The sequence below is a fragment of the Platalea leucorodia genome (genome assembly GCF_965183815.1).
Source record: "Platalea leucorodia genome assembly, chromosome: 2".
Lineage (NCBI taxonomy): Eukaryota > Metazoa > Chordata > Aves > Pelecaniformes > Threskiornithidae > Platalea > Platalea leucorodia.
In genome coordinates, this window is record NC_138824.1 from 108846555 (window position 1) to 108871140 (window position 24586).

At 41.8% G+C, this 24586-nt stretch overlaps 1 protein-coding gene across 1 annotated transcript in view; it reads left to right on the forward strand.

Annotated features, from left to right (window-relative positions):
• Nucleotides 1–4971: 4971 nt before the first annotated feature.
• NRIP1 (nuclear receptor interacting protein 1) overlaps nt 4972–24586 on the forward strand; it is a 77131-nt gene continuing 57516 nt past the window's right edge. Inside the window, exons 1-2 of the mRNA XM_082304646.1 lie at nt 4972–5041; nt 12087–12171. The gene's annotated coding sequence lies outside the window, so the exon portion shown is untranslated. The remainder of the gene's footprint in view (nt 5042–12086; nt 12172–24586) is intronic.

The window sequence follows — 24586 nt, forward strand, 5'->3', positions numbered from 1 at the left end:
AACAATATTGTTACTGAGAGTAACTTCTAAATGCAGAGTGTGAGAGAGGGCACGATACTTCAGTCCTCCTTCAATCTGTTACTGCTGACATGGGGAACATCTTGGTCAAAGGAAAGAGGAAAAGATGAAGTTTGAAAGGAATATGCATGTTCTGAACAGTTTCGGCTACATGCATATAGCCTTCTCAAAGGTTATCTTTGCATCGTTGTTGACCCACAAGTAGTAGCAGTATTTCCATAGCATTATACCTGCCCTGCTGGTACTTTCTCATGTCAGTTTGGAAGTAGTGACTCCAGGCTGGTTATTTTCTGGACATGCTTTCACACTATCAGGAACGTGACTCATCAGAGTAATGTTCTCAGGAGTGGATTTTTCATGTTTGTTTCTGCGAGTGGGATGAAATAGCAGAAAAGTCACAAGTACAGGATGTGTTCTTCTGGCTAAAAACACCAGTATTTTATTCTGGTAAAATATTAATAATTACTGTAAAGGAGTCATCTCAACTCAGCACGCGCCCCTTTGATTCTTCCATGAAAGGTGTTACAGGGGCTGAAAGTAGTGTTTATTTCCTGCCACCTAATATAAGACCCAAAGTGTTAGTTCCTGTCTACGGTCAAAAAATGCACACCTCCACCCCAAAAATGCATATGGGAAAGTAAGCCTCGCCCTAGCTCATGCCTCAGAAGACCAACAGTGTGCTAGAGGCATGGCCAAAACTCACCAGATGCTGCAAGCATATGATTCCTCCGTGAGAGTTTATATGGTACAGCTGTCTTTAAATGTGTTTGTAATTGAAAAGACTCTGGCATCTGGTCCTTTGCTTATTACTCTTAGATCAAATAGTCATGATCTGAAGTCTACTTTTAAATAATGCAGAAAAAAAAAAAAAGAACTTGAGGCGCTAAGGGTGCATTTCTCTCAAATGACCTGCTTCAAAGTACTTGTAAAAATATAAGTAAACTGTGTAATTAAAAAAAAAAAAAAGGCAGCAGAAAACAACTCCAGTAGGGAATGATATGAGTTACGTATGCATACAAATCGCTTCATCATTTTAAATGTAGGTAGATAAAGCAACAAGCGGTATGTACTCTTGATATCTTTCAGTTCTACAAAGAGTCTATTACTCTTCCCTGTACACGTCGTCGTGTAATTCAGCCCCACCTCCAACAGTTGCCGACTGGCTGCTATCGTGAACAAAACAGGATATGCGCTGTGGTGCACCTGCAGAAACCCTTGCCCTGGACCAGTTTTTCCTCTGATAACACTCGTAGGGTTCCCATTGATTTCAGTGAGTCCTAGATAGCACTCCTGAAGAAAGGCAGACTTTCGCACCTTACTACTTCAGATTTGTGGATGAACACTGTTAGATGATTATCATTTATTTAGGCAAACCTCCTTTGAAGTTAATTATTGAATAAATAGGAATCATAATGATTCTTTTTTTATTTATTTATTTTGTGTGCCTACATAAGCTCTGGAATACTAGGTGATTTAATCCTCTGTGAAGGCACCTTCGAAATAGTGGGTAATCTGACATATTACATGAATTGAACTAGGCTGAGTCAAGGATGGAATTTCATTATTTGTCTATGTAGGGCTGACAAACTATTTCAGAGGAAGATTTAGTCTGGAAATGAATTTCTGTAAAGCTAGCTAGCTTCTCGACCACATCCTAAGCCTTTCATATCATGATTGGATACCATAAAGCAAGGCCTTAATTATTTTGATTGAAAAAGGTAGTTTCAGAGCTGTTAGCTTTTTGAGAGGCTGAGATAGCCTTCAAGGAAAATCAAAATACGAGCAACTGCAGTTCTCCCAAGCTCTTCAAAGCACTTTAAGTGATTTAAAAATAGGCTAGCATTAGCTTAAAAATGTTTGGGAATCATGTAGTAGCATTTTCATTTTCTTTTTGAAAATAATATGTGACTTGTTACCACATGGCAAAGACCTATGTGTTTTACTTCAGCAAGACAAAGACAAAGTTTGTTACTGGAACTGCAGCTTTGTTCATCATTTTTAAATGCATTATTGTAATCATTAAAGTGATCAAAGAAGAAGTTGGGGAGTACGTCAACAATTTATTCAACCATTTCTGAAACTGTCACACAGATTAATTTTGTACTTCAAAAATGTCAGAATCACAATTATATTTTGATTTTGATAGAATTCCTACTAGGTCAAAACCATACCTTTGTGTCTTGAGATTTCCAGTTAGCAATTGTAAAGGGTGTGGGTGTGTGGGTGGGTGTGTATATTATTATATATTTTTATAAACATAAAAAGAAGTGGTTTACTGATATTACCAAAGTTCGGTACCAACAGCTTGGTGTTTGCCATTCTGGGAACGAGTTCCGATATAACCTCTATAAATGTGTTTTTCTCTTCCAAGACCGGTCCAAAGGTAGTTTACGTTTTCCTGTCATAACTGGCCTTCCATTTACAGGCATCTCATAGCGATGAATTCTCCTTGAAGAAAAAAATTGAAAAAATGTCCCCTTTTGCAACGTCTGTAACAAAGTGAAGGTACGGACACCACCCACAGATGGTAGATAGGTAGGTACATCGGTAGATGCTCATCTTTTACGCTTGGAGAGTGAGTGTGTGTTTAGGTTTGGTTGAAGACTGCATGGGAAGAACCAACAAATACACATCAGTACTTTCACACTTCTTGAGCGACTGATTTCACTGTGTGCTGGCATTTTTCCTTCACTTGTACAGAGTATTTATTTCGTATATTGTTTGAATTCTCATAGTTTAAGAAAATATTAGCAAGTGGCACAATTCAGTGCGATATGAATATCAAGTGTTGGAAATAACCTGCGAAATCCATACATTGTAGTATTTAATACGGTCTCAGTTGATTGTATCATATCAAAACTTGCGTCCTCAGGCAACTATATGTTACCTAACAACAGTCATTTGAACAAATATTCCACATGCACATTTTTTCTGTTGCTTGTCCAAGATTCCTCATTTTGTAGGTCTCTTGTCTACGCAATACGTTCCCTAAGGTTAAGAATGAAAGAGGTCTCCACTACAGACACTCTTGATTGAAATAGCAGCTAAATTGCTGCAGTAATGAGAAAATTTCCTTTTCCCTAGATAATTCAGCTGCTTAGCACTGAAAAATTTTTGAGATTCTTCGTGAAATAATAATAAAAAAAAAAATTAAAGATCATTTCTTTACAATCAGAATTTGCTAATGAGACTACTATGGAAATGAAGAGCAAAACTTACTGTTTTGATGGAAGTACGATCAGGCTATATTATGAGACTTACACTCTCAAAACCAGAGACTGTTGTTACACACTGTCACATGGAGTAGCCTTAGAAAATGCTGCTGTGTTTCTGGAAGAAAGTGGTTAAAAACACATGATGATGAAGTTAACCTAAATCTTTCATTGGCTTAAAAAAATAGGTCAAGTAATACGTTACCAGCTCCGCTGTAAGCCTGTACACAATCTGTACATTCCAAAGTAAAAGAGGTTTTGCTTAACGTTCCTACATCTTTCATTCATGGTCTCTCGAGGTTAAAATATTTGGCTCTTCACAAGTGTGACTCCCTTTTGCTTTCTTTAAAGTGGAAATTCGTATGTTCTTTAACTACATTAGTCTTTTACTAAAACGATGCTCGAATATACAATTTATAATTATTTTACCTCAGTTTTAGAACTAAAATGTTGGCATATGTTAATGCAGATATTACCAGACAATTTAAAAGCGACTTGTAAACAAATTTGTTTCTCTTTTCTCGGTCTTTAACTTCTAGAAGAAGTATCATGAATGTTCTGTAAAGCATTTGGCAAACACCGTGCAAAGCATCCAGTCATTTGTTAAACACAGGCGCATAGAAGATGAGATGAAGGTCACAGGCGCTTTGTAGCTTCGCCTATACAGCCAAGTTCAGCATGGATCTCTGGATACTCTCTTCCCTGATGGGAATGAAGTCTAAAGACCAACTTGACGTATAATGCAATTTCTGACAGCAGAGGTTGTGGGGATGCCACCGACCAAAATGGAGGGCTGACTCTTCTTGGAAGCTCTGCCCCAGGCTGGTTTTTCTCCCAAACTGTAGTTATCCCCACGTGCGCACACCGCATGGCTTTGAGGAGCCGTTCTGCCCCCGATTCCCGACCTCCTTCCGCGGGGTGGGAGCACTTTGGGAGCCGGGGGTCTCCCCCCCCACCCCCCGCGGCAGCGGGACGGCCGGGCGCCCCGCCTCGGGGGGACGCGCCGCCCTCCCGGCCGCCCCGGCCGCCCCGGGCCTGGCGGGCCGCGCCCGAGGGGCAGCGCGGCCTGCGGCAGCCGAGAGGGCAGGGCCGCCCGGGCGGCAGGGCCGGCGGCGGGAGGCCGGGGGGCGGCGGGGCCCGGCCGGCAGCCGCCGCAGGTGCCGGGGCGCCCGCTGCCCTCCCCCGGCGGCGGCCGCCCTGCGCGGGCGGGAGCCTCTCGGCTTTTCGTGCGAAAACAAACAAACAAAAAGTTTCTAGCGCGTGTTTTTCGAGAAAAGGCTGAAAACATAAGCCCTAGAACGACAAGAAATGGTAACCGCTGGAAGCGCCCCCCGTTATTCTAAGCGAAAAAAAAAAAGAGGTGTTATTTTTAAGCCACCGCTGTTTTCATTAAATACGGGTCCTCCGGTGCTATCGCTCTAAGTTTGTTTCCCGGGGGCCCTGCGCCTTCAGTTGGATTAATTAGAGAGGGCAGGAGGCGACGCGACTTGCGTACGTGCGACGCCCGTAGCGGCAACCGGCTCCGCCGCCTCCGTCCCCAGAGCCCGCGGGGGTGCGGGCGCATCCCTGCCCCCGCCCGCCCCCCTCTTCCCTCCGCTCCCCTCGGGTGGGAAAAGGGTTAAGGAACTTGGCTGGAGAGATGAATGGCGCGGCGCGGGGAGGGGCCGTGCTGCGCCGCGGCGGGCGAGGGGGAAGGCGGGGAGGATCGCGGCTGCGGGTTAGGCTTTGAAAGTCAGCCTCGCAGGCATTGCAGCAGAGCCCCGAGCCGCGGAGGGGCGCGGAGAGGAGCGGCGCGGAGCGGACCTCGCCGTGTATGTGCGCGGGGCCGGGCGGGGCGGACGGACGGACGGACGGACAGACAGACAGACGCGGGGAGCGGGGGGGGAGACGGCGCGGCGCGTCCTGTCCTCCAGCCGGGGAACCCAGCCGCCCACCCCGGCTTTGGGAGCCGCCGCCGCTCCCCAGACCTCCGCGCCGGGACCGGCAGCCGGAGCCCTCGCCCGCTCTGGGCGCCGGGCCGGGCCGGGCCGGGGCGGCGTGCGTGCCCGCCCGCTGCCTGCGCGGGGGCCGCCGCCGGAGCCTCTCCCGGAGGCGAGGCCGGCCGGCGGGCACCGGGCGGCCGCCCGGGAGGAGCCCTCGCCGCCGCCGCCGCGGTGGGGGGGTGCGCGGCCCCGCTGCGGGGTGAGTGCGGCGCTCTGCCGCCGGCAGCCGCGCTGGCTGGCGGGGAAATGGCCGAGCGGGGCGGGCCGGGCCGGGGCCGCGCCGCCGGGCGGGGAGGCGGCGGCGGCGGGGAACAATGCCGGGGCAGCCCGGCGCGGGGCGGCCGCGGCGGCGGGGGCGGCTTCCGGTGGCGGCCGCCCCTCCGGCACCCCCCACCCCGGGGCGAGCTGAAAGTTTGCCCGGCCGGGGTGGGCTTGGGGCGGCTGGAGGGACGGAAAAGTTACTAGTCTTTACCCCCGAGACCCGCCAGTCCCTTCCCGAGCGCTGGCTGCAAGCCTCGGTCCCCGTTTCGGAGGGGCACCCTCCTCTTCCTCCTCCTCCTCCTCCCCCCGGTGAATTATTTAAAGAGCCGCAAGCTCGGTGCGCAGCGGCTGCGGCGGGCGGGGAGGCGCCGGCGGCCGCCCGGAGGTGCGGGGAGACCCGGCCCCGCCGGCCGCGGCCTCGCTCGCCTCCCGCCGCCCCCCGCCGCCCGGCTGCTCCGGCAGCAGCTGCGGGCAAGGCCACGCTCCCCCTTCTCGCCTCCCCCCCGGCTGCTCGTTGCTGCCCGCTCCGCCTCTACCTGCCAGCGGGCTGCCCCTGCCCTGGGTGCCTTTTCCGTCGCCTCTCGCTGGTGGCACACGCTCGGCTGCCTGCCTCCCCCAAAGATGCCTTCTCATCGCCTCGGGCTCCTTGGGGACGTCGCTGTTTCCTTTCTAGACTAAAGGTTACTTTTCCAGACGTGCTTTTGTGTCCCTGAAGCCCTTTAAAGGTGATTCCCCCCCCCCCCCCCCCTTCCCCCTCTCCTTCTCCCTACGGAACATGTTGTTTGAGGCCGTTCTCTGTAAGTGTCAGTCGGCAATTAAGTTAGAAGGTGGCGAAACCTAAAGAAAGGTGGTGTCGGGGCATAGGCAAAATAAGGGAGAGCTCTGTAACATGCGAACAGCCTTGTGTTTGTGCTGCACCTCTCTCTTCTCCTGTATCGTGGATTCTGATGGTTTATTAGGTTTTTAATTTAAAGAATTAAGCTAAAATGCTCGACACGTGTTGAAGGTGTTGAAAAAATGGTGGGGTTTCTGGCTTTGGGATTATGTTGATGTTAGGAAAGCTGAAGTGGAAGTTGTCCCCTTCTGCCTCATCTCTCTGGAATCTGTATTATTCCTTGTTTTATTTTGAGGGGACCTGCCTGCAGTGTCTCACAGCTCACAGGCTGGTGAGAATTTAACTGAGTCATGGCACTATATACGTTCAGAGATACTGTAAAGCTTTATTTAACAAAGAGTGCGAATCCAGTCTGCGAAGACCCGTGGGGAGGAAGCAGTCCCTTGTGGAAAGGGGGTGGTGTATCGCTGCGCGAGCGGCAAAAAACCTTTTTCTTCAGTGGTCAGGTGCAATTTACTGTTTCTGGGGCTGACTGAACACACTAGAAAGCGACACATTAGGATGCCATATGACAAAAGCTTTCTGAGCTGAGGATATTTTGCGGTTATAATGGCATCTGACTAGGTGTTGCTATATGGGCAGTAAGAATTGGCATCTCGGAGAGCAAAAGTTCTCATCCAGAACGGTGTTGAGGCAGGTTTGGGGCTTCTGCTGACTGGGGCAATCGTCTTCCCAAACTTGTGGTTGAGAAATCCGACTTGTTATTTTTATCAGCGGTCTCTTGAGATAGAGTTGACGTTGACTCCAAAGCAAGACAGCAAGTTTGTCATGAGTGAAATGCGTACCTAGGGGTGGACGTTTTTGGTGAGTGGGATGGAAGAGGTAACAAGTAGTGACTGCGTGTTTCAGGTAGGGGTGAAATCTGACCTCCTGTTAGACTGGCCCACGGTTCTGAGTTATCTCATGAGCGAGAGCTGTCAGTGGTTTTCAGATTTTTGTAGACCCTGCATGCACAGAATACAAGATGCTGCCACATGCCAAACCGCACTGGATGGATTTTTTTTTTTTTTTCCCTATTAGTCTTGGGGCAGAAAATTACCAGATGAAAACACACTCTTCCTCTCTGCTCCCTGTACTTGCTTCTTTTTCTAAAGTGAAAGATGTGCTAATCAAAATCGGAGGAAAATAAAATAAACAGAATTTATTATAGTCATAAAAACTGTGTTGATAAGTAGAAGTGAAGTAATGTTTTTATATTGCAAACTTAAATGGATGATTTAGACGCTGGCTGTATCACCTACAGTGTTTGATGGCTGTGTTTTAGGGTGAACCTGTTCTGTAAAAGGCATCAAGGAAAATTTTGATTTATTTTTTCTTTTTTAAAGTGATTCAGTAAAGGTTATAGAACTCAAACATGAATTAACTTTATGGTGATCCTGTTTGCCTGTAGGTTTTGCTTAACGTGGGATTGGTTTAAAAGAATTGACAAGGGGTTGCTTGCTTAAAGCTTGTTTTTTCTTTTCAGTGCTAACTTTATTTTTCTGGCTTTGAACATTGGCAAAAGGTTTCTGTAATAGCAGCTGTATTATTGTTAGCCGTGAGAGCGCTGTTAATTTTACCAGTGACAGTGCGGGACATTACTACATTAAAAGATAAACTATGTTTTGCGTTGTGCCGAGCACATGTATAAACTTGCCCTAGGCAAAGGCAGGGAGTTGCATTTCCCACAGTCAGCTGTGTTGCTCAAGGGTTGTGCATGACACCTCCTTGCAGGGCTCTCGGAGAAGACATGAGGACTATAATATTTTGTTGATTTTAGAATAGCTCTTCAGAACTTGTCTGAACCTCAAAACCCAAATGGCTTGTGGTTTTTTTCCAGTATGTGAATGTATAGGGAGCGGAGGGCATCCAGAAGAGAGACTGGGGAGAGTGTGGGGTTTCCAGCTGGGCGCCTGGTGTGGGGGCACAAGTCCCTTGGCGAGTGGGGCTTTGGTGGCCGACCTCCCGGGCAGGGGAGGCTGGGCTCAGCCGGGCTGATCTCCCGGCTGCTGCTGGGCGACACGTGCCGAGCGATGGGCTGGGTTACGAGCAATAGGCGGGATAAACAGGATAACTATCCTATAGATTAGAAAAGGATAAATACCCTTTTGGGACAAGAAGTGCAAGTTTTGAAGTATAAATCATTACTGCTCAGCAGGGGTTTAATGACAGGCAAGTGGAAAGATAATGTAGATAGGGAATGAAGCCTGAACAGGAGGAAAAGGTATGAAAGAATATGCATAAATGTACAAAAAAGATAAAAACCATAAACTTGACAGTCTGTCTAAGCAGTCTTAAACTAAAGACAAGAAGGGTAATGGTAACAGCGTTTGTGGTTTGCTCTTTTCTTCCTGCCAACAGGCCAAAACAATAAGAACGGTAACTATCTGAACTGTGCTGGTCTGCCTATGGCAAATATGAGGAAAGTGTTTAAAAGGCTTGTGGTGTTGCTTTTGGATACTATGGTGTTAGGGTTCTGCTAATTGCATTTGAAAATACCGAACTGGAAAACAACGTGCTATGGTTGGCAGGCAGTACTTTGGGTGGACGTCCGTGATCACGTAAAAACTTTCTTGCATTCTCCGATGGGAAGATCTGCCTCAGGAAAAGCAGGCAGAGGGATTCTTTTGGTAAAGATGAATGCCTACACTTTAGTGTTTCTGGATTGTTTTTTTCAACTACTTAGAAATGTTAATGGACCTATTTAGCACTTGAAAGAATTAATTTGGTAATTTTTTTGGCTGTCTGTTGCAGGTCACATGGCTTGATGGTTGAAGAAGGAGAATAGGCACTAAGACTCATGTAAATAAATATTCACGTGTAGAAAGGGGAAGAAGCAGTTGTTAGCCGTCTTCGTTTGGGTCAACCCCCTCCTGGCATAGTCTTCTCATACTTAAATTGTTATTGGAGCTCATTGCTCCTGTTTAATTGCTTGTCTTGAGAGAAACGCTTGTTTTCGTACCACTTTTATTTCTAAATGCCATTGTCTTCAGCAGAGGAAAAGCAATTTTGCTTATAGACAAACTCCGATTAAAAGCAGAAGCTACAGATCTTCTGTTAGTCACTGGTTTCTAAGAGGTTGAGTTTAGTGTAGGAAAGCAGCTCAGTGTTGGGGAAGACTTCTGGTGGGCTGCTCTTCCTCCTCTGGAGAAAGTAAGTTGTGAGGGAGTCATCGTGAGATGTGAAATGTGTTTCAGTCTTGACTGAAACTATTTGAAAACAAATAAGTATTTAATTTGCCCCAAAAAGCGCTTAGTGTTGAAATATGTCTAAGTAGTACATCTTGCTTGCAGAAGAACATTTTTGTTCTTATTCATGCTAGGCTGATACTGCTACTCTGATGCTGATTTTTTTTTTTCACAGCGAACTTTAAGATTCACAATTACGGGCTTTCTACTTCTTCTCTGTGCCCCACCCCACTGTGAAAATGGAGTGGGAAAGGAAACCGAAAAGGTTTTTTCAGTCATGTAGAAAGCAGGGCTCACCTCAGAGGTAGAATATGATCGTTCTTGCCCCAGGAGATTGTCCTGCTGATGTTGTTCGTGTCATCGCCTATCCCACTTCCAGCAGTTTACAATATGAAACAAATCAATATTCAAAAAAACTATAAGGTGTGCAAAGCAAGTGATCCAGATCTGAAGTGTTTGGGAATTAAGTATTATGCTAGAAAAGCTTGCCTTTTTTTTTTTTTTTAAATTTTTAAAACATTATTGAAGAACTATGGAATTTTCCCCAGAAATAGCAAATTCTTTTGTTGTCTTTGGTCTGAACTCTTATAAACCTTCTGTAGTTGCTTGGAACAATGCAGAAAAGACTGTTTAATGCTGACCTAAAGGAAATCCTGTCTATACATTGAACCTCGATGGCAATAGAGTGTGGGGTGTTTGTTTTTTTGTTTTGCTTCCCCCACTCCCCCCCCAGATAGAAATCTGTCTTCTCTTGGAAGTAGGAATGCTTAAATAAAACCACTTGTCAGTGGTGGAAAACATTTTATCTACATCTATAGTATAGAACAGAAATACCAGAATTAATAATTTTTCTCAAATTACGGTGACTTGAAAAGCTGAATATATTTTTTTAAAAGTACTGCTTCCTTCTGCTCTAAGGGACCTCCTGTCCCGTTTTTCCTTTAGTCACAAAAGATTCAACATCCAGCTTATTTCCCCTTTCAGTGAAATGGGGTCGGGAAGGCTTTGAACTATGTTTATTACCACCTTTGTCACTGTACCCCTTGTTTCTCTGTTTATTTTGACTGCAATGGTAGCTTTACCTCCCCCTCCACACCCCCAATCGAATCCAAGTGTTGAGGATTGCTACTGTTCTGTGGTGCAAATTGGCTTTTTATTTTGAGATATATCTAGGTGAAGGATTTGAAATAGTGTCTGCATGTAGTATTTTAGGGTATTTACTTCTTTTTCGGCTTAATTGGATCTATTGCTTTTGTTGAGTCTTGATGCTGGCAGCGTGCTTCTGTTATCTCTCATGTACCTGAAAGCTTTGAATAGGTCTTTTTTTGGATGATGACCCATCTGTCAACACCTGTATATTTTTTCCCCAGGTAGCACATTGCAGTGGTCAGTTAGGTGTTTCCTCTAAGCTGGCTTTAGCCCGAGTGATTTTGCAGAAGGGGGAAATGCTCTGAGCTACCCCCAATGCACACACTTCCCACTCTGCCCCCCTCCACCCTGCACGCCTGTAGCTACCTGTGGGGGCCTCTGTGCTGGAGAAATTCTGTCTTTAAAAGGCTTTTGTACATGGCTTTTGTGAGACCATAAGCTAAAGGTGAGCCCAAGAGGATGCGAACTCTCCCTTTGCCAAGCAAGAGGAGGGGAAAGTTCAGCCAAACAGGGGAGAAAGTCTGTGGTTTTTTTTTTTGTTTGTTTGTTTGTTTTGTAGTTAAATTTGACTCTGTGCATAATGAACTTGCTGCTTGGGTGGTAACTTGGTGACAGAAGATTTAGCATAACCTTTAATAACCAGGCTTGTCACAAGAGCAAGGCTGAAATAGTACAAATAACCATGATCTGGGCTAGCTGTAAGTTTGCATCTTTTAGCAAAAGTTCACTTAAGAATAATAGAGAAGCGCTGAGAAGAGTTTTTAAGGTGGTGCTTGTGATGGATAACGTGTTCTAACTGTAATATTCTATACTATTTAATTCCTAAGTATCTCAAAAGCAAATATAATTTCTGCTGGTTTAGGTTTTTCTAACTAATTTTGTGGCGTTTAGGATTACATTCACCAGTTATACTATGCTCTTGTCTTTTCCTTGTGTGTATATATATTTAAATTACTAGGGGCTTTTTAAAAAAATATGATTTTGACGTTCATAGGTGCAAGTTTCAAGTGTTAAACAGTAATCGTCACATAGGAAGGAGGGCTTTCATGTCACAGCTGGTTTTTTTGAATGAAAGGAAGAAAAAGAGGACGTGGCTCTGAATCACAGTTGAACGTTGATTTTGTTCTTGCAGAAATACCGTCCAGTTAGTTAGACGGTTCAAGTCCAGACTATGCAAGTTGTTTGAACTTGTTTTACTGATGGTTCCTTTTGGAAAAAATTGATTTCTGAAGTTTGGCGCTACGTTTTTCTTCTGAAGCAGAAATGTTATTTGCAGTTCTTACTATCCCAAATAAAGCATCCCTTTCTGTTACATCAACAATAAGAAAGTAGATAGAAGTATATTGGATAGGAAAAATTGGTATGCAGACTTTCATAGGGTGATTTCTCCTGTTTTTTTCAGATCAAGCATGGAATTGTTGAGGAAGAAAATTAATGCATCCTTGGACTCCTGAAGGAAGAGCTTTCCTGATGGGACCACTTTCAAGGTAAATCATTTGTTTGGGTTATTTACCTTGTCTCTCTGGTTTGGGGTTTCTTCTTTGTCTTGCCAGATCTGTCATACAACTGTCTGCCATGTATAAGGCTTTTAGGATTATAATATGTTTTAAAGTGATAAATTTTCAAGTTAATCACTCTCTTTTAGTGTAAGACTTTTCATGTGTGCTGATTAAAGAGAAATAAGCATTTTGGAAGCCTTTGAACTTTTTGTATGGAATTTGCTGGTAAGTCCTGAAGATTTAGCCTACTTGTTTGGGAGGTAGTTGCTAAGTAGAGAAGAACCTGATTTACATGTAATTTCAGAGTTAGAGAAGATTAAATAAAACTTACTGTGTTACAATCTCTTTTTTTTTTTTTTTTTTTTTTTTTTTTTTTTTTTTTAAATAAAACAGATCCAAACTGAGCTTCTGTGGCAAGGGACTGTCACAGTAAAATCGTTATTAGATATTACATTACAATGGCTTGTAGGCATTTAGCACCACTGTCATTTGTTTGGATCTGCTCCCTTGGTTCCCATTTCCTAAATCCTATTTTTCTTTGATACTGGGGAATAATTCCCCAAGTGTTGTCCAGTGATTGCTTATGTATATGCACTTTGGTTTGTGAGTAATTTTATCCACTTGAGTAGCCCCACTGTACTCGGTGGGCCTACATGCATGCCTAAGAACTTCAGAATGCTGATGAGCATAAAGAATACAATTTGGGCATGTAATGGTTGACAAGCAGTTGTTGTTTTGTTTCTGGTCTCTCCTAGGACTCATTTGCATTGCCTCCAGTGGCAACTTTTGTGAGCATTAGTAGGGAAGGTCTAGAAGCTGAAGGCAGTCATACCAAATCTCAGCCCGCAAAACTTTTAGCATATCTGTTGTAATGGCACAGATTGCAGATGCGAAGATATATTTTTCTTTTTTTTTAATAAATACGTGTGTTGCTTGGCTTCATTTGAATATAGCATTGATCTGTGTACTGCAGTTTGAGTGTCTCCAACACAATAGTATACAGCGAAGTGAAATCGTTAGAAAAAATCTTTGCTTTTTAAATTGAGGAGATTTGGATTTATCTAGAATCAGTGTTTTGGAAACAAAGGGAAATCAAGATGAGGGATTCATTTTTTTCCCCATGATGTTTCCTATTTGACTCCTCAAAAAAAAGAAGCCTAGCATTGCTGTAGTGCTTCTTAGTTGTCTGAGCAATTGTATTTACAGGAAAGTTAACTGTGTTACTTGCTGGTCTCAGATTCAGCAAGATAGGCACTTTGGAATTAGAACACAATTAATTAATTAGCTATTTAAAATTTGGGATTTGTTGTGATCAGCAGCAGATGGTCACTTACACAGCCTTAACAGAACTTAGTAGACAGTGGCTTTTGTGGCAACAAGCTTTTTGAAATCTTTCACATCTTCAAATAGTTAAAGTAATTCAGAGCTTTGTTTCAAGATTGTCACCTCTGTTTAGAAACAATTCTGTTTAGTCAGAGTTGCAGAAATGTAAGCTGTAAATAAGGGTCTCACACCAAATATTCAGCTTGTCAGTAAGGTGGTTAAGCTAAAGATTGGAGAAAATGTGTTTATCAGTATATACGCGGCTGGTAATCCTGACACAGTTTGCATTTTTTTTCCCCACTTCTAACCAGCATTACAAACCAGTTATTGTTGTATGTGCTATGTTTTGGGTTGTTTTTTTTTGGGGGGGGGGTGGGGTGAGGGAGGCAGGGAGGGAAGAACAGATTTGTTCATTGGTCATAAGCACTAATTGTAGAATACCTGTCTTGGTATACAAGCTTGCGTTGCATGCTGTTGTAAATAGCTTTAATGAGGAGTGCAGTAGAGTTGTGTCTCTCTGAGATTTGTTTTTGTCATTTTAATTGGATTTCTTGTTTTAAGTCAGAGCTCTGGACCATTAGCGTGGTCTTTCTCTGGAAGAGTACTGCTTTGCAAACATAACTGTTGATCTTGTTGATGCTATGTAACCTTCGTGAAGTAGGAGTTACAAGAGGGGAAGGTAGTCATGCTGTCTAAAGCTGAGCTTACATCAAAGGAAAGTCTGTAGCATTGAGTGAAAATTTATAAATTAGGTCCTTATTTTAAGTTTATGCAAGTTTGAGAAACTTCAAAAGATGTAACTCATGAAAAGATACATATGAGAATTAACAACTAATAGTAGCTGTTGTCAAAAGAACAAGGTGGTGACTCAGTATGAGCAAGGTTGGCAGAGGCAGCCTTTAATTGTGGAGGAATTGGTCACTGTAAACCAATTACATCTTATTTTTAATGATAGGTTTTAGAGAACAGCAAATGAATGTACTGTGATCTTGGCTGATAGTATGTGCTCTTCTTGTTTGATGAAAACCCAAAAGCCTGAGGATATGAAGTTGCAAAATGAAGTTTCACTTTTTTTTCCTTTCTCCTCTGAAGAGGAAAAGGCAAGCTAAGAAACTCCGCTTTTTTGCTGTGAAACTGATTAATGTGTGGGTATATTTTGTCTTTGGGAATGAACATAGTGCTTCCATTTTGTCAGCCTAGGAAATTTAGTAGAGGGCTTGGTAACTTGCAGGGTAGAGAAATGTCCCCCTGTTCTTTCTGTAGCTTGGCATTTAATATTTTACAGCAAACTTTTAAGTTTAACATATTTGAACTTGTACTAGATAGGGTTAATAGGCTAGAACAAAAGGTCAAAGCATAAGGCATTAGGCTTAATTAAGGGAGAGCAGGAGTGGCGGGAGTATGTGACAGTTAAATGGGTTTCCCACAGACTAATGTCTGTTACAGTGCAACCATGCCTCAACTTAAGTGGGTTATTTTGTGCAAAGGGCAGCCGTGATTAGCAGTTTGACATGCCAGACGTTTCTGGCCAATCCCATCTGTTTTAGAGGTTAAAAAAGCACACCTTTATGAGCTGATAGATTGATTTGTGTGCCTGTCTGGTAAAGATTAGAAGTCCAAGGCCGCTGCTGTAAATGCCAGTTATAGAATATTGTACTTTCTTAGTTGCTCTTTGTTTAAACTGTCCACTGTGTTGTAATGGGGCTAACAGCTATAAAAGCGGCAGTGCAATATGAAGAACGCGGCAGGGCTGCTGCGGCAAGTGTTTTGAACCAGAAAGGTCTGGGAGGAACATTTCCTCCTTCATCGGGTTTGTTTTGAACGTGGGCCTGTAGGCTTTGGTTGTCTTGCAATGCTTTGCTTGGAAGGGGAATCTAGCTTAATGCACTCCTGCGTAAGGTTCACGCCTTTTTTTTTTTTTTATTTATCTATTTTATTTATTTATTTTTTTTTTAATTTATCTTAACTTCATTATGCTCTCTGTATCCTTCCCATTCCATTGCTTAACTGGCATTAAGTGCGTATTTTGTTGTTGTTTTTCCTTTGTAGCTCTCTGGATAGTTTTTCTGATTGCATCATGAGGTTGCCTTGTAAGCCTAAAATAAAATAGGTAGCACAATAAGTCTTGACTGTGTTTCCTGTCATCTTTATGACTTTGTAAAGTCAAAGTTACATTACTAGTGATATAAGACTATTAATAAATCGTTGATGCAATAAAACTGGTTTTGATAATGTTCAAGGTTCATACATAGTTGAAGGTGATTATCCTATTTTAAAATCAAGCAGAGGTCAGGCTGTATTGTAAGATAACTGACTGTGGCCCAAATGATATGTGATAGTTTCAAGACCCAATGACAGTCTTACTCGCTTTAAATAAATACATGATTTTAAATTAAATTGTTAACTATAAATGTATTTTGTGGCAACTTACTGATTAACTTCCTTTGTGTTTTCTGAAAAGCAGTGAGATATATGCACTTACCGAAAATTAATGCTTAAAGCTCTAATTTTTAAAAGACCTTGTTTAAATTTTCCCTATTCTCTCTCTCCTCTCCATTCAAGCAGTGACACTTGTCGTTAAATAGAACTGAGAAATAAAAGTGCATGAAATTCACATTTGGCACCCTGCATTAACACTCCTACATTAACTTTAAAATTAGTCACCTGTCTAAAATTTCTTGTTTTTCTCCTTGCAAACATGATTTTCTTTCCCTTGCTCTGTTAAAAAAAAAAAAAAAAAAAAAAGATAGTAATGACTTGATATTAATACTATACAGACTACTGCACATACCTGAGCTCTACTTTTGCTGTAACAGCTGTGTCCAGTTCCTGAAGAGATTTACTAATTTGTGATTTATGAGCAACTTGTCTTTACCTTATCTGGCTTTGTAAGAGCCACCTTAGTTTTTCTTTTGTACTTGTGAAAGTCTCTTCCTTTTACTTCTGTTTGAAATGCCCAGAAATATTTTTCAGTGTCCTTTAGGATGAGCCAGGCAACATCATTATCTTACAGTTTATTTAGTAACATGGAGCTGAAATGGGCATATGCAGCATCATGTTCTCTATGGAATAATATCTATTTAAATGATTTGGATCTAATACATATTTACATGAAAAAACATCTTGCCCTTCTCTGTGGGGAGAGAAGGTGAACAAGCATAAATTTTATAATACTCATTGCTTCTCTTGCACTAAATCATACTTAAATTGCAGAAGGTTGTTGGCTTGAGAGTTGTGTAAAAAGTGCTTGGCTGGTAAAGTGAGGGTGCAGGGAGATTTATCTAATTTAATACTAAGAAAATGTTGTCAGCTGCAGTGCATTGATATGGGATTGCCTAAATCCAAAAGCCGTACTTCAGATTTTTGTATATGCTTATTTGTAATATCTTCATGGTTATGATACACAAACTGTAATCCTGAAACAATCCATTAGTGCAGTGTGCATGTATGCTATATTTTGGCTAATTTGATTGCTATTGATCATACCTGAGCCATTATCTAATATCTTGGGAATGGGATGGACGCTGTGTCTGCTTTTCTGCTGTTTCAGGGCAGAACATACTTTATCAAGTTTCTTGCAACAGCCGTCGTTAAAATTTTTGTAATTGCTGCTTGAGTGTAATTAGCATTTCCCACTCTAAGCGTAGCACGGATTGAATAATAAAGGTTTTCAGGTGGCATGGTAAAGACTGTATTCAGGATGTTTCCTCCCCATATCTTAAGGACATAATCTAGCTTTGTTGATGACAGTGGAAGCCTAGGCAGTGATTTTTATTGGGCTCCTCTCCGAGTCTGCGCGGTTTGTGAAGTACGGTAATGTGGAATCAGTATGGTGGCTTCTCTTCTACCGTTCCACTTTCATAAATGGATAAATCTCAGCAAAACTATCTAGTTTAGCATTGCTGAATATAACAGGGTGCTATACCAAATATTCTGTAATAGTCAGAGATTCTGCTGCATCTTATTTTAATATCTCTTCTTTTGTATTGTACCTTTCAATTAGAATATTATAAAATACTTGCGTAAGACATTCATATGGCTTGATTGGCCATTAAGCGTTAAAAACAATTCTAAACTGTCCATTGTTTTCAACTTTGAATAGTCTTCAAAAAAAGAGAGGATGCACTCAGGCTTTGGTGTTTCGGAGGATTTTCTTTTTTTCACGTAACTGATAGAAAGGCGAGCGCTTGGTTGGTATCCCTGACCCTTTACAAACTGGGTAGAAAGGATGCTGCACCACGCTTGTGTGAACTGGCCGACTATGGATTTCTCCTTATTTTAGATTTCCATACTCTTTGACCTTGTAGTTGTTGACTTTGGTCTGGAACAATTTCAAAGTCATGTAAATGAATGTAATTAAGGTATTGCTTATCATCTTGGAGAGTTCACAGAGATGCTTATTGGCTAGAAAGGTTTGTTTACTTAATATGGAAGGTTAATATAAGGTTAAAATTTACTGTGCAAAATGGCTTCATAGTGTTTTTATTTAGCAGCTGAAGAAAATAGTGCTTGAAAAGGCAAATAATAGTTTTCTTTGACCTCCATGTGTTTCCTGTAGCTTGCGTTATTGGGAAAATTTATCTTCATTGCATAGTCTTTTCACAGTTTTCCTTTCTCCTCGTTCTACAAAGGGAACCTCTCAGAACTATTTGTAGGCCTTTCTGTAGGAAAGGAGCTACATTAAGGAAGGAAGTGCAGAAATATTTGACAATAATTGCTGTAAGTAGTCCATCCATTTCCACTTATGTCTTTTGTTCCCCCTCCCTTTTTTTGCCAGAATGGGATTCGTGCTTTGTTCTTTGGTGCTTCTTTTGTCTTTATTCCCACTGCTGCTGAAATAAGGTGAAAAAGCAGCATAAAACAGCAGAGAAGAACATCAAGCTACTGGTTTCTGCCTTCATTTCTCAGGCAGTAGAAAAAACAGGGTCTAGGCCTCCATTTTCTTGTCTGTAGCCCTCAACTTTGTTTGCATATTGTTGTTTTGCTTATCGTTTATGGAAAAAAATTGCTTGCCTGAGTGTTGTTTTTTTTCTCCACTCACTTTTGAGTTTTTATGGTTATCAAAAAGGTGAGTACATGAGATGTCATATAAAACAAACAAACAAACAAACAAAAAACCAAACCCAAAAACCCACAACCCAAAAACCCCTCTTTTCCCATACCTTTTTCATCTTGTGCTCATGGCCATTTTTCTAGAAATGCAGCTTCCAGCTGGAGAAGCAGACATCCTCGGTGGGTGGTGGTGTCCAAGCAAGTGTGTTCTGCCAGTCCTGTACTGGGCTGAATTTGGTGGTGAAGGACAGAGCTGAAAACTTGGAAACAGCTCTTTCTGCACAGCTTTCTGGAACCATTTAGGCAACAAGGGCTGCTGACTATGTTGGCCTTATCTTGCAGAGTACTTGCTTTTGTCATTTCTTTCTCATGTAACAAGAGTAGTACCTGGGCTCCTCGTTGTTGAGGTAGCTAACTTTCTTCTGCTCACTAGAATTTTATTTGCTAAGTTAATTATGGAACAATGAGAATATCCTTTAAAGGCTGATTAATTCAGTGAATAGTCTTATCTGACTATTTCTAGCTTGTGGAGATACCCATACCCAAGAGCATCCTTCCTCTCCCATTTTTGTAAGAGCTGAAGGCTTCAGGTTCTAGTTTCTGCTTCCTAAATGTGCAGCTAGGACAATAGTGTGATTTTTCTTGAATTCATAATAACAATCATAACTTCAAGTGATCTAAAGGTGCTTTCAGAAGAGAGATAAGCAAAATCTCTCTTGGGCGAGATGTGAGAAGGAGGATAAAAAGCTGAAGTTAAAAACCAGAATATAATGATCTAAAAGGGGTGGGGAGGAGGAATGCCACAGTTAAGTGTGAAATCCTGCGCCTCTGAAATTGGAAGGAATGGTGCCGTTAACTTCAGTAAGGCCAAAATTTCACCTGAATTCCAAGATCATATGGTAAAGTCCTAGAACTCCCTGAATAATGGAGAAGAGGTGTATGATTATGGGGTGGAAAGGCAAAACCAGCTGAAAAACGTCCTTTATCTGTTACTTCAGGCCCTATTTATGGGAAATAAGGGAAGAATCTGCGTACCTCTGCCATTCACTTTTGCTTAGCTAACATACTAAGAGCAAACATGTTCCGAACTGCTCAATAGTGGCCATGCAGGAGTGCAAAATTTCTTGAAGAAAAATTTTCCCTTGCGGCTGGAGGTCAAGATGATTTCTCAAGAATCAGTCCTGGTCTTTTCAACTTATTGGTGTTTAATTCTCTGCTACCCTAAGTTTTATCCTGCTACAAAATAAATGCAAAAGGAATGTTTAATAAACTGTGCTGATAGCATTTTGTAACCTCTTTGCACTCTTTCACATAGGTTTAACTGTTGAGATGAAAAGATAACAAGGTTGTGCAGGCTCACATTTACTGTTTACTGAACTCTGGTTTGTCTTTGGATTGCAATATCAAACATGAAAGTTTGATAGTGTCTTTTGTATGTAGCTCTTCAACTGAGCTGTCTTGAGTGCTTGCTCACAAACTTTTTTTTTTTTCAAAGCTAGTTTGTCACTTGCCCAAGGCTGTCTCAGCATGCATGTGACCAAACTGGTTTTTGATCTGAAATGCATAAAAGGTCACTTTCCCAAACTTTCTCTTCCAGACCTCAAGTTTTATCATTAGTTATTTTCTACTGTCAATTCCCTTAATGGAAGAAGGGTCTGTTGAGGGTGCTCTTCAGGTTTTTCAGGCAATTTCAGTTTTGCATTACCCTGCACTGGTTTTGTTTTCAAAGTATTGTAATGTGCAGTAGGGGAGATGAACGGTATTTGGTCGCTACTTTTTGGGTAATACTGGGTATTTTGGGTTACAGTGCTGTATGGTTCCTCTAGTTCTGATGTCTTCGGAGCCTTGCCTAGACAAATACCAGCTCTATTTTGTCTCTGCAAAACTGAACTTAAGCATTAAAGCAGGTCTTAAAAATATCCTCTTTGTGCTGATGATCACACTGTTTCTGTGGCTCCTACCTTATGGCTCTGTTATTTTTTGAGGAAAATTGTGCATGCTTCACAAGATAGCAGGAGCACAGAAACAATCAAATTTCCTCTGTTGCGGCCTTTTGGGGATATTGTAGGCCATTGCTGTTCTGCTACTTAAGTAGATTTAGAGCCTCAGATATCAGTTACTCTTTGGATAATGGATTGTATGAATTTAACATATAAGCATGCTCGTCTCCTTTTCCTGTCCTCCTTAAAGGTCATTGTACAGGAGGGAAAGTTGAGTCATGGGCTATAAACACTTGTATATCTGCTATCTGATCTAATTCTTCTTAGCTTATTGCTCGGTGCTGTGGCAGGTGGACTTTGTCAGGTTTATCCGCGGCGGTGGTACTGACCCTGGTGACCTGCTCCCTTCCTCTGCAGAAGGTCCCTTCCCTGATCCTTCCTCACCTGCTGCCCTTCCTTGCTGAGCACAGAGACTCGCTTGGAAATGCAGCTGCTCCATATGGAGCCTGCAGCTTATTTCTGTGGAAAACTTCTCTTTTTTTTAAAAAAAAAAACCTTGCCCATGTCATGTGGCGATCATCTGCAGGATTCAGAGAACTCTGAAAAGATGCCCTGGATTGTAGAAATAGCAGTGGTTGGCTGAATAATTCAGAGAAGTAACGTAAAATAGTGAAATATTCCTGAATATTGCAGTTATTGTGCTTCGGTATCAAAACTGTAGGCAGGAGAAAGACACCCGTTGTCACGTGCCCTTCCAATAGTATGAGAGCTGGTGGTACCAGGATCATCAAATACTCTTTAAGACTGGGAGGGAAGTAATGGATGGGGTCCGTTTTCCAAATCCTGAACACCTGTCATGCTATCCTGGGGATGAAGCACATAATATGGGGGTAGCTTTATGGGTGTTGTGTATTTTGAATTTGTTTTTTGGGTTTATGGGGTTGTTTTTGTTGTCGTTGATTCATTTTTTTTTTTTAATCCTAATTTAGATTCCATATTTAAAACCTCTTATCAAATGACCTCATACTTTCTCGTTAGGACGAATTAGGGCAGAGGGTGACCTTATGACATATTTGAAATTGTAGTGATGAAGTTTACTTGTAGAAATTTTAGAAAAAAAAAAGTAGTGACAGAAGTCCTGGGGGGGTAAGTTGTAATTATTTTGTATGCTTTCATGTCTTTCTGATGAGTGAGAGCCTTACTCTTTCTGGGTAAAACAAATCTCACTTGGATGGATCAAATATGAAATTTCTAAATGTGTCACTTCTAAAAACCATTTCTGCAAAAATGATGTTTGGAAGCTTCTTGTGATTTGGAGGGTACAAATAATATAATGCTCTTCAGATATAATAAATAAAAATGAGTTGGAGAAACAAACGCATGGTTAACTTTCAGCCTGCATAAATAGCCTTGCTAATTAAGGTAGGGGCAGATATCCCTATGATTTTCTCTTTTGATTTAATCACTAGACTATATAAACAAATGTGTAAATATAAACTTATTCACAAACGGACTTTTCTGAATTCTGACTCCCCATACACACACTAATGGTGTGTTCCAGCACTGTATTCTGGTATTTGTTATTTACAAGTGAGTCACTTAAGATATGTAGAAATAACTGGTAATTACTAAAATGAGATCATAGAGGAGAAGAAAAAGGTATAATATCTTCTGTATACTTTTATTAGCTCTCTTTGGTTACCTTGTGTGTGCTATTTAGTCTTTGCGGATTGCTCATGTGTAATGTGTGCATAAAAGATTTTCTTCTGGAAATGCGTAAGTGGTTTATGTTGAGCTGTTCAGTGACCTTGGTACAACCAGGAGGCTTGTGTCCCATTGGATTTGACCAGCACTGAATAATGTGATACTTTTTGTGGTCCGTGGGCATTGCTTCCCCTCAGTTTACAAGCACTGTTTGCCACTCCTTGGGACTACATGTGTAAGTAATAGAAGTCTTAACTAATCTCAACTACATTTTTGGAGTTATTTGAGGACCTCAGTTTCAGGTGGACATCTTCTATGTAAATATTTTTGTATTAGATGCTCTAAATATACTGGAATGCATTTTTTTATTTAAAAAAGAAAAAATGTCTTTTTGTGCCTAAGTGGTAATACCCACTAACGTGCGCTCCCCTGGCCCCCCATATGTATGGAATAAATGTGGTAATTTATATTTTAATCTATTCCATGGCAATCATTTGCATGCATCATCTGTAGGCATACTGGTGGAAGAAACTGATTAGAAGCAAAACTGTGAAGACAAATTTGGCCTGCCTTAAGAGTATATAGAGGAGAAGATACCTGAGCTGTTATAGTACGAAGGCAGAACTCAATATTTTTCTCTGTGTCCTCTGAATATAAAGGAGAGTGTGAATGGATAAGATGGAGAATGAATGAGTTGGGTCTAGCAGTTGTCATTCTTTAGAGACGTGTTTTTTTTTTAAAAAAATTTTTTTTTAATTTCTGGGAAAGCCTCTTAATGTGATACACATAGGAATGTGATAGAGATATTAAGACTTCCTAGCTCTAAGTGCTTGGCACTTGAGGACATTGCTACTTGTGTCACTGGCACTACCACTTGTTGGAGAGTTAAGGCTATTGCCACAATTTGGCACCTTAACTTCTATGTATGTGGCTTGCTTGATTCTCCATCTCTGTGGGTGAAGGGGCAAAGTCTTCATGAAATAAATGTTAGTTAGCAGTGTGCGGATGATGGGAATTTTGATAATCGGTTCAGGCTAGCCTGAGAATCCTTTAATTTTACAACTTGTTAAACACTATGTGCTACCATCATTGCATGGGACTTGGAGAGTCTATTCTGCACACACACAAGCCACGCACCCCCTTTTTTGTCCTTATTGTAATATGATCATTGCATTAATAGCTTTAAAGCTTGTTTTTATAAAATATATTATAAATATATATTGTGCTGGAACTGCTGTAAGCCTGGTAGCCAGTCTAGGGCATGAACTCTCGCAAGTGGAAAACCAGCAAAATGTGATGTGTAGCCAAAACTATGTAGTAGTTCTAGGCAGCAAAATGAAGGAACAAATCCATGCCTTACCTCCTAGCTCTGGGGAGGGGCTTTAGCATCCATCAGTGGCTGCTTGAGTTTTGGTCTGCAGATACTGCTCATTGGTTAGCTGATGTAAAACAGCTGGTTAAATTCCTCCCCCCACCCCCTTTTAATCACCATTACATTTGTTTTTGGTTTTTGTGGGTTTTTTTGTCCCCCCCCCAGCTGTCTGCATGTGGAATGGGAAGAGCTGGCTTAGTCTAAAGCAACTTACTTCTTCCCTGAATTGTTCATACTGTCACCACTGGTTGTCTGAAGTCTTTCTTTCCTTTCAAAAGATGTATGTTGTATACAGGCTTCCAGGTATAAGACCCTTCTAAAGAAAAGTATATAAACAGACTTTGGTTAAAATTGTCACGTTTGTGAGCTGTATCAGGCATAGCTAAAGCTACAGAAGTTGAATTATATCTAGCAAAGAGAAAACTGCCAGAAGGTTTAGTTATGTATTTATAATATGGTCTGTGGTGGGTTTATTCTTTTAAGAGATGCTGTCAAACCTAAGCCTTGGCTGGCTACCTGTTGAATGAAGGCGGGTATGCCTACCTATTCTATTTTCTGTAATGTTTGGGAAACGGTGCTGTTTTTTTCTTCTTTTAAGCTTTGCAGCATTTAATTAGATGGCTTTATGTCACCTGCTGTGACAGAAAGTACATATAATAGCATGCATGCTGTAGAAAGTTACGGATCTTGGCCTATAAGTGCTGTGCCCTTTTCCTGTACACACGGGTGACTCTTTCCCCATTTTGGTTTTTCTGCTTTTAGTGGGAAAGGGTGGGATGCAAACATGTGGCAGGCTGGCTTCCATGTCCTTGCTGCTTCCAGTAGTGGAATAGACAGGCTCAACAGGGATATCTGGGCAGAGAGAGGGGAAAAAAGTACCCAGACTCGAGTTTAAAAATTAATCTGGGAAGGACATTCTAAAAATAGATTAGAGCATGTGAACATATACCTGTGAGAAAGAGAACGTAAAAGATTTGGTCCTAAAAGAGGCTTTTTAACGGGATAGCTGTAT